The sequence below is a fragment of the Euprymna scolopes genome, chromosome 16 (assembly GCF_053919585.1).
Source record: "Euprymna scolopes isolate OS-2025 chromosome 16, ASM5391958v1, whole genome shotgun sequence".
Lineage (NCBI taxonomy): Eukaryota > Metazoa > Mollusca > Cephalopoda > Sepiida > Sepiolidae > Euprymna > Euprymna scolopes.
The window spans coordinates 39,920,601-39,929,614 of NC_136497.1; positions in this window are offsets into that span (position 1 = coordinate 39,920,601).

Here is a 9,014-nt window from a genome sequence, read left to right on the forward strand (position 1 = left end):
CAGCACATGATAGCAAACGAAAAAGAGAAAAAGAAAAGGCTAGTCCCCTCCCCTGGGCTGGTGGTGAAAGGTGGAGGTTACATGAAACATAAATAGCTATTTTACTGACATGTGTAGGGTAACAACACACATTGTACAACTTTAGGATTATTATATTGATGTTATTGTGATCGGGACTAATTGAAACTGACTGGGTTTCCTGATGCAACGATGTACAGAAACAAAACATACATTCCAGCTTTGCCAGTGATTGTATATGTTTGAAAGCTATGCTTTCTCTTTGTGTGGTTTATATCATGTATGTATCAATAAATTATATATATATGTATATGTGCAAAAAAAAAAATTATACGATAAAGCTAAGGTAAACAAAAACAATAACAAAAAAGACAAAACAAAAAAATATACAAAAAGCCACTTTTTTGGCATTTTCTTTCATTTTTTTTTTTTTTTTTTTTTTGATTGTCCTGAAAAACTCCTGTGTAGAAATGGTTGTAATCTACATTGTGGTTATAGTTTCATTTTTTTTATATTTGTGTATGTGATGGAAATTTGATATCTTATTTGTAAAGTTATTCATATCACTCTAAATTTGCATCTTTGTTAGATTGAAATTATTATCAATGATATTCATATGGCATTCATGTGTTTGTATAGCTTATGTTTTTTTTTGTTTTTGTTTTTTGTTTTTTTTTACAAATGTTTCCTAAGATGAGAATTATCCTTGGCAGTCACATGTTTATCGGTGCTGGCGACGGTCCTTTATTTAATTTTGTGATGATGATGATGCTTATACTGAACAACTTGAATGTAACTTTTAAATGTTTTTTTTTAACTTCCTTATTTCTTCTTCATCTCTCTCTATGTCTTTCTCTCTCTCTCTCTCTCTCTCTCTCTCTCTCTCTCTCTCTCTCTCTTCATTTTTTTTCGTATTTTTTACTTTTCCATGTATAAATGCATATATATGTGTATAAATGCAATGCATATATACAATAAATATATATGTGTGTATAAAATTCAATACATATATTAAAAAATACATATATATATATATATATATATATATATATATATATATATATATATATCATAAAACCTTAAAACGTAAAACAGGAACAAGCAAATCTTTATTAAACAATTATTTCAATTGTGCAACTGTGTGTGTGTGTGTGTGTGTGTGTGTGTGTGTGTGTGTGTGTGTGTGTGTGTGTGTGTGTGTGTGTGTGTGTGTGTGTAAAAGAGAGAGAGAGAGAGAGAGACGGACACAAAGAGAGAGAGGGGGCGTTGGTTGGATGGGTGTCCTATAAAATGCGAAGAACTTGGGCCCAGAATGGTCTTGATCTCAAAATTTTTTTAGTTTTCTTCATAGGCAAAAACACAATACTACTACTACTACTACTAATAATAATAATACTAATAATAATAATAATAAAAATAATAATAATAATAATAATAATAATAAAAATAATAATAATAATAATCGGATGAATAAAGGAATAACAAACAAGGGGAGTTAATTTGGTTAGATGAATAAAGGGCAGTTTATTTGATTCTCCACTTTTGTGGCAAAAATACAAAACAAAAGACCCATTGTCTTTCAGGTGGCCGTGAGCTTGCTGCAATCTTGACTACTGTAAAACAAACAAAAAGCCTCTATTCTCAATCTCAACTAGAGCAACTCTTCCACAACAGCTAAAATGGAAGATTGAACATAGCCAACATTAAAAGCTAAACGAACCTCATGTGAATGTAAAATATATTTGAAGTATGATACAGCCACAGATTTATTAACTTTTTTTTTTACATAAAAACTGTTTTATAGCATAAAAATATCATTGATTTTACATTTTCTTCAACTAAGCTTTCCCATTAAAAAATGTCATATTCTGATAAAACACTTAAAGACAAAATGAAATGCTTTTTTCATATTATGCAAGGTGAATAATAATAATAGTAATAATAATGATAATAATAATAATAATAATAATAATAATTTTACAAAATTTTATTATTGCAAATTATTAATTAATTGATTACTTTTATGAATGACTTTTATTTTGCTTTTGTTTTGGGCTTGATCTATTTTATTCATATATTTATTGTTTTATAATTGCTATTTGGGTCATATCTCATCTGCCAGAATTGCAAATCTGGAACTGCAAGATACCAAGTTCAAAACCTATCATATTTATTATTATTATTATTATTATTATTATTATTATTATTATTATTATTAATATAAATAATAATTAGGAAGACTTCATGTCACATAAAAGCATGAACTACAAAAAACTTAAATTATTATTAAATTTTTTTGCCTATAATTTTTCATCACAGCTTTTGACATAAGTTAGATTTGCAGAAAGAAGATGACAAGTAATATGTCTGCTGTGAAACGCAAGATTATAACTTAGAAAGACTGTCTTAATGTGACAGCTGCCTTATTGAATATCTCTGAAAGCAAATAAATAAGGAAACTTAAATTTAATGAATTAATTCAAACAGTTTTTATTTTCTCTAAACATATAATTTGCTAGCATTTGGTGATATTTACGAGATGAGATATTATTATTTATAGGATTAGGACTGTATTTTATCCATCTTTTTATTGTTTGTTGTCATCATTTTCACACTATTTTGTCCATTTTACTCTATGACCTTTCATCAGATAAATTTTTGGTTCTTGGAATTTCTAACCGAATCCTTCATTAAATCCACTGGGGTAGATTTACTACATTGTAAGCATTGTTCTTAAATTTTGATACCTCCTATTAACAAGTGGATAAAAGGTATTTTGTAGCAAACGATTCAATCCTAAGTGAAAGCACATAAGAAAAATAGCTGATGCTAAATTGCTAAATTGCATAGAATATATAAGGAGAGCTATATCTCTCAGTAAATTAAATAAAGGATTCAGATTGAAATTCCCAGAAAGTTGCCAATTATGACAAAAGGTATCTGAAGAAAACCATAAAGTACAACAGCCAACATTTTGTGAAAAGTCAACAGCCAATATGATGAAAAACAGTTCAAAACATAATGTATATAATTTTCTTTGATATATATATATATATATATATATATATATATATATATATAGACTTATATGTAATATACTGAGTTCGTGTAATTCAGTAAATTTTCATGTACCAATAGGTTTTAAGCCAAAAAAGGTTAAAAATTAAACTACACAATTATCACATTTCATAATTGAGCATTAATATACTGTGTGTTCAAAATCAAGACTTCAAAACAAGGTGTTGATGGCAATGAAAGTGTATTTCATTTTATGTTGCAATTGTTTCAACGTCCAGTTCGACAGTTTGAAACAATTGTAACATAAAATGAAATACACTTTTCATTGCCATCAACACCTTGTCATGAAGTCTTGATTTTGCACACTCAGTATATATATATATATATATATATATATATATATATATATATATATATAAATCATGATACCTTGTGTAAGTAGAAGAAACAAAGCAGAATTTTAAATTGCAATGCAGTATTTGCATTTTATTTACATAATATACAATAAAGATTTCATTAAATAGTACCAGAGTTTCAAGAAATATGGAATCTTATTTATATAGTATATGAATATACTATATATACACACATATATAGCATTTAAAAGAATTACATGATTTTAATATACCATATAACCATAGTTTCACACTCGTTTGCAAGCTTCAGATGGCTCGACACATGAATATTGAATCAGATTTTCTCCCTCTATGCTAACATCCGGTTGTCATCCTGGAGTTGATTTTTTAAGCCATCTGAAGATCGCAAATAATATGAAACCATTGTTATGGCATATTAAAACAGATTATTATTTTAAGTACTATAAAGCTCAGTCTAAGAAGGCATTGGACTGTAAACATTTGCAAAATCCAAAACGCTAAACTGAACCCAAATAGGTCAATACATCAGTCGATATCAGAACATATATATATATATATATATATATATATATATATATATATATATATACTAGTATATGTATATATATATATATACTAGTAATGAAATTATCTTAAATTTAATCTTTATTATATGAAACATATGTTACTTGTTAGTAATTATTTCAGTAATTCATTTATTCTCCAAGCATAAACTTACTTTATTGTAATTTCATGGTCATTAGCAGACAATATAAAGGAGGAATAATTGATTTTAATTTCCAATATTTCATATAAAATAATAAAGTTGTTGCCTCTTAGTCCGTTAATTAAGTATCTAATTATTCAGACTTGGGTTCATAGTCCTACTAGAGGGAAACGTTATTTAAGAATTTAAAAGGGAAAGCTAAAAAGAGAAAAAAAAACATCAATGAATAAATATCCCTTTTTCATCTCAATATCCAAAAACATTTTCTAATTCTAATTGTAAATATAATTACTCAGTGGCAACTTGCTTTTTGTAATGAATAGTTGTGAAATCCGTTAAATAAAAGCCCAATGGTCTATCTGCCGGCTCAAATTCTTTCTCTGGTCATATCATTCGGCATTTGTTTATATACTCAGCATACAAATGTTTATATCCTTATTATACAAATGTACATTGAAAAAAATTAAGTTGTCATGAAAGGATTATATTTACATGCTTACTGTTTTTTGTTTATATTGTTACTGTTTGTTTGTTTTGTTTTTTTTTTTTGTTTATTTTTAAGCAAACAATTTAATGTGAAAAGCATAAAAAATGGTTTTTGATATAACAATCACCAAATGAATCATTCATATTCAAGACTTTAAATAATATTAATGTGAAATCCGGTCATGTCCAAACTTGTCTCCCCCTCCCCCCCCCCCAAAAAAAAAGAGAAAAAAAAAACACCAAGGCTTGGATGTACTTAGAATATGTGTAAAAATAAATCATATTTCCATGTTACCAATTCGTTAAAACGAAAAATTGTTTCAGTTTACAACGTGGTATCTAAGATTTCGAATCTCTACCTATATCTATATATGTGGTTGCTTTTATTGTTTGTTTTTATAATTATTTCTTTATTACCAGTTTTTGGTAATGAGTTTATAGTTCATGTGAATTAAACTATGTCTTTTCTCTTTTCAATCTTTCTATATCTCTCTCTTTTTTAAAAATCATATTTTTCAATTGTTCTACATTGTAAGTATTGTTCTTAAATTATGATACCTCCCAATTCCCCATACCCTCACGAATAAAAACTAAATTAAAAAAAAAAAATATTCTGTTTTGAAGAAATCCCCAACTGTGAATCTCATGCTGGAAGTGTATGCTACCAAAAACTACTATAAAAAGTACTTCTTATCAATGACTGTTCTGCATGTTAAAAGACTTACCTGATGAAGATGTTAGTTCATTCGCTAACCCACATTCAAGTCAAAGAGATGAAGGTCTCAATATTTTGTTAAACAAGTATTTCTGACTCCATTACTTCTGCAGTCAGTTTGTGTGCTTGTATAATTTAAAATCCCTAAGTCAAATACCAAATAATACTATGGACTTTTGTGTACTACTAATATCTAATAAATCTCTTTTCTTACCAAATGTTAATTTGGATTTTTTTTTTTTTTTTTTTTTTGTGGATGAAATAAAACAACGATGTATCTGAAAATAGTTTTTACAAAATAAAAAAGAAAAAAAAAATGGAAGTTATCCTTTAATTTCATTAACAGAGACTGTTTCATGTTATTTATGTTAAGTTTGGTCTCATAATTATTAAAAGATTTCTTACCAAATATTAATTTGGGCTTTCTTTTTCTTTTGGTTGATAAAACAACGATGAATCAGTACTGTTAGATTATTTATTTTTAAAATAAATTTGTTTCAGAAGGAAGTGAACTATAAAACTCAATAATAGGTGGATTTTTTTTTTATTGTATTTGACCTCTTTAGCATTAACTTCCCCATTGTTCATCAACAATGTGAATAACTTGATATCACAACACAGGTAAGCATACCTTGCTTGCCTCTTTCAGGTTGTTTCAATCATCAGACTTTATTAGTGAAAACATAAATTCAACTTTAGAACTTTCATTCTCACTAGTGTTGACATTAATCCTTGATGCTTAAAATGCTTCTCACTGAGAGAGAGAGAGAGAGAGAGAGAGAGAGAGAGAGAGAGAGAGAGAGAGAGAGAGAGAGAGAGAGTACAAATTGTTTTTCTAGTCGCATATATACTTATGGGGACGCTCTTTAAACTTGAACGATTTTTCATAGAGCAGTGGTTTTCAGGTTAAAATTAAGGGTTATTGTCTTGGTGTATATTTTCAGTTGATGACTTAAAATAGGTTTGAAATATTTTCTTTAGTCTTAAGATTTCAATTAGTATTTCTTGGTTATAACATATTTTTAAAACATGCCGTGAAAGCTAAATGAATAAAATATAAAAAAAATTGTAATATCTCCTTTAGTTTTTATATTTCAATTATCATATCTTGTCTATGTCAAATAATAAAATTATCAATGCTCCAATTACGAATGCATGAAATAGCCTTTTAAAATAACTTTAATTTTGCATATTTCATTTATTATATCTTATCTATTATAAAACTGAAAAAGTATCAATAACTTTTAAAATAGTTTAGTTTTCTTATATTATAGATTTAAAAAAATGATTAAGATTAAAATAATGATTTTATATAATTTTTCTTTCTTCCAGTTAAAAATGAGCTATTTCTTACAAGCATTAAAATTATCTCTGTTAATGCAAAATACAAGTGTCTAATTCTCCAAAATAAAAAAAATATTATTAATTTTTGTTAACTTGTATCATATTTTACAAGTTAATATGTTTTTCATTGAAAGTCAGTTTTTGCCATTTGAAATCACATGGATTAATTTTATCAAATGTGAAATCCCTGTCGTTTCTGATGTGCTAAAAACTCGTATTTTAACTATATATATATATATATATATATATATATATATATATATATATATATATATATATATATATATATATATATATATATGAGAAATGATATAAAGAGGCAAAGCTGAAAACTATTTTGCTGTTTTTCATTCTATCAATTTATTTTGAAAACAATTCTTATGTAAATAAAAACAAGAAACGAATGCTAATGGGCGTTAAATTTGTGGTAAATAACCACGTATCATTATCACTATTATGAATTGTTGAAATATCATTAATAACTGAACTTCATCTTTGATTGAATCCAAATTCAAATCAATTTTATTTTATTTTTCTAGTAGTCTTATTAAAGAGAGGTGCATGATAAAAATCCGGACAGATTCATTGTAAAAGATGTTTTTTCTGTTTCGAAATTGTTTTCAAAATAATTTTGCAACTTGACTAATGCTATATGGAATGAAATACATCAAAATCGTGTTTTTGTGTTTGTTTTGTACTCTTATTGTGAAGTTTATCAGATACTTGCATCTTGTTTTCGTCATATATATATATATATATATATATATATATATATATATATATATATATATATATATATATAATGTTTATACAATGTACACAAACCTGCAGTATTTTTATCCCAAAATAATATGCATGTTATTGCTTTTTCCTTATATTTCATGTATGTACGTTTGTACGTTAGTGTTTCTATTTTTCCTGAGAGGCTGGCAGTAATAAGGATTGCATAAATGCCCAAAGGAATATTTCTCTTAACAACGAATTGTGCTATTTTTCTTTTATTGTTTTTTTTTTTGAAAACTTGAAGCTAAAAACAAGGAAATAAATAAAAATTGCAAACAAAAACATTTTTTTAATCGATTAATGCTAATTTAAAAGTTAAAAATACTAAGAAAAAAAACTGTTAAAAAGATCAGATCAATCAGATGTGCCAGAATCAAAAGAATAGAATGTCATAGCAAAAGAAATCTCACGGCCACAGAAAATTAGAAGTCATAATTATTTAGCAGTGAAAGCTGGAAATTTAATCATGTCTATGGAAAACAGAAAACAGTATACCAGAAAAGTTTTTTCTTCTTTTCATTTTATTCAGTATTTTCTATTTATCACTGTTTTTTTTTTTTTTTTAATTTTTTTTTTTTTGTTGTTGTTTTTTCATTTACATTTATGCATTTATCTATAGATAGACTTGGGCCCAAGTAAAAAAAATTAAAATATTTTTTTTTTATTTGTAAAATTGAAATATGTCCGCTTCCAAGCTATTAAAAGAATTTAAATAAAAAAATACAAATTTAAAAAATAACAATTTTTTAGTACTGATTCGTGTTTTTTGGCAACAGAAATTTTTTAAATAAAAAACTTTAAATGTTCTTAAAAAAATATAAATAATTGAAAAAAATGTTACTCTTCCCTGCAAAAAATAAATAAATAAAATAAAATAAATCTGATAAAAAAATTTTTTTTAAGTACCTGAGCATGTTGTAAATATTGCTCGGTTTGATTCTTGGCTTACTGCTCAGTCTATTAGAGACTTCATTTATTTTGAAATGCCAGATGAACTCCTAGGTCAAAAGGCATGCTTAATTTATATATATATATATATATATATATATATATATATATATATATATATATATATATATATATATATATATATATATATATTATATATATATATATATATATATAAAGTTCTAATCAAATGTTATATGTCAACCATAAGCATCTAATCTTTTTCTATATTTGGGTTGTGACCATGAACTGAAATCAAACAAAATAAAGCATATATATATAAAAAAAAAAAAATTTTTAATTAAAAAATTAAAAATTAATAAAAATGATGTCATGTTAATAATTGTAGCCCCCAAAAGTGAATAATGAAAATGATAAAATATTAGTCTATTGTAAGAGTGTGTAAAATGTTCTTTTTTAATGTAACTGTTTTTTAAGTCTTCAGATTTTATCTATTTGTAAGCATATCAACTAACTGCTATCTAATTAAAAAAGAAAGAAAAGAAAATGGCACTTTCTCTATTGCCATTATCATCTATCATGGCTGCAATAATAATAATAATAATAATAATAATAATAATAATAATAATAATAATTCTTTGATACGGCAGAGGCGCAT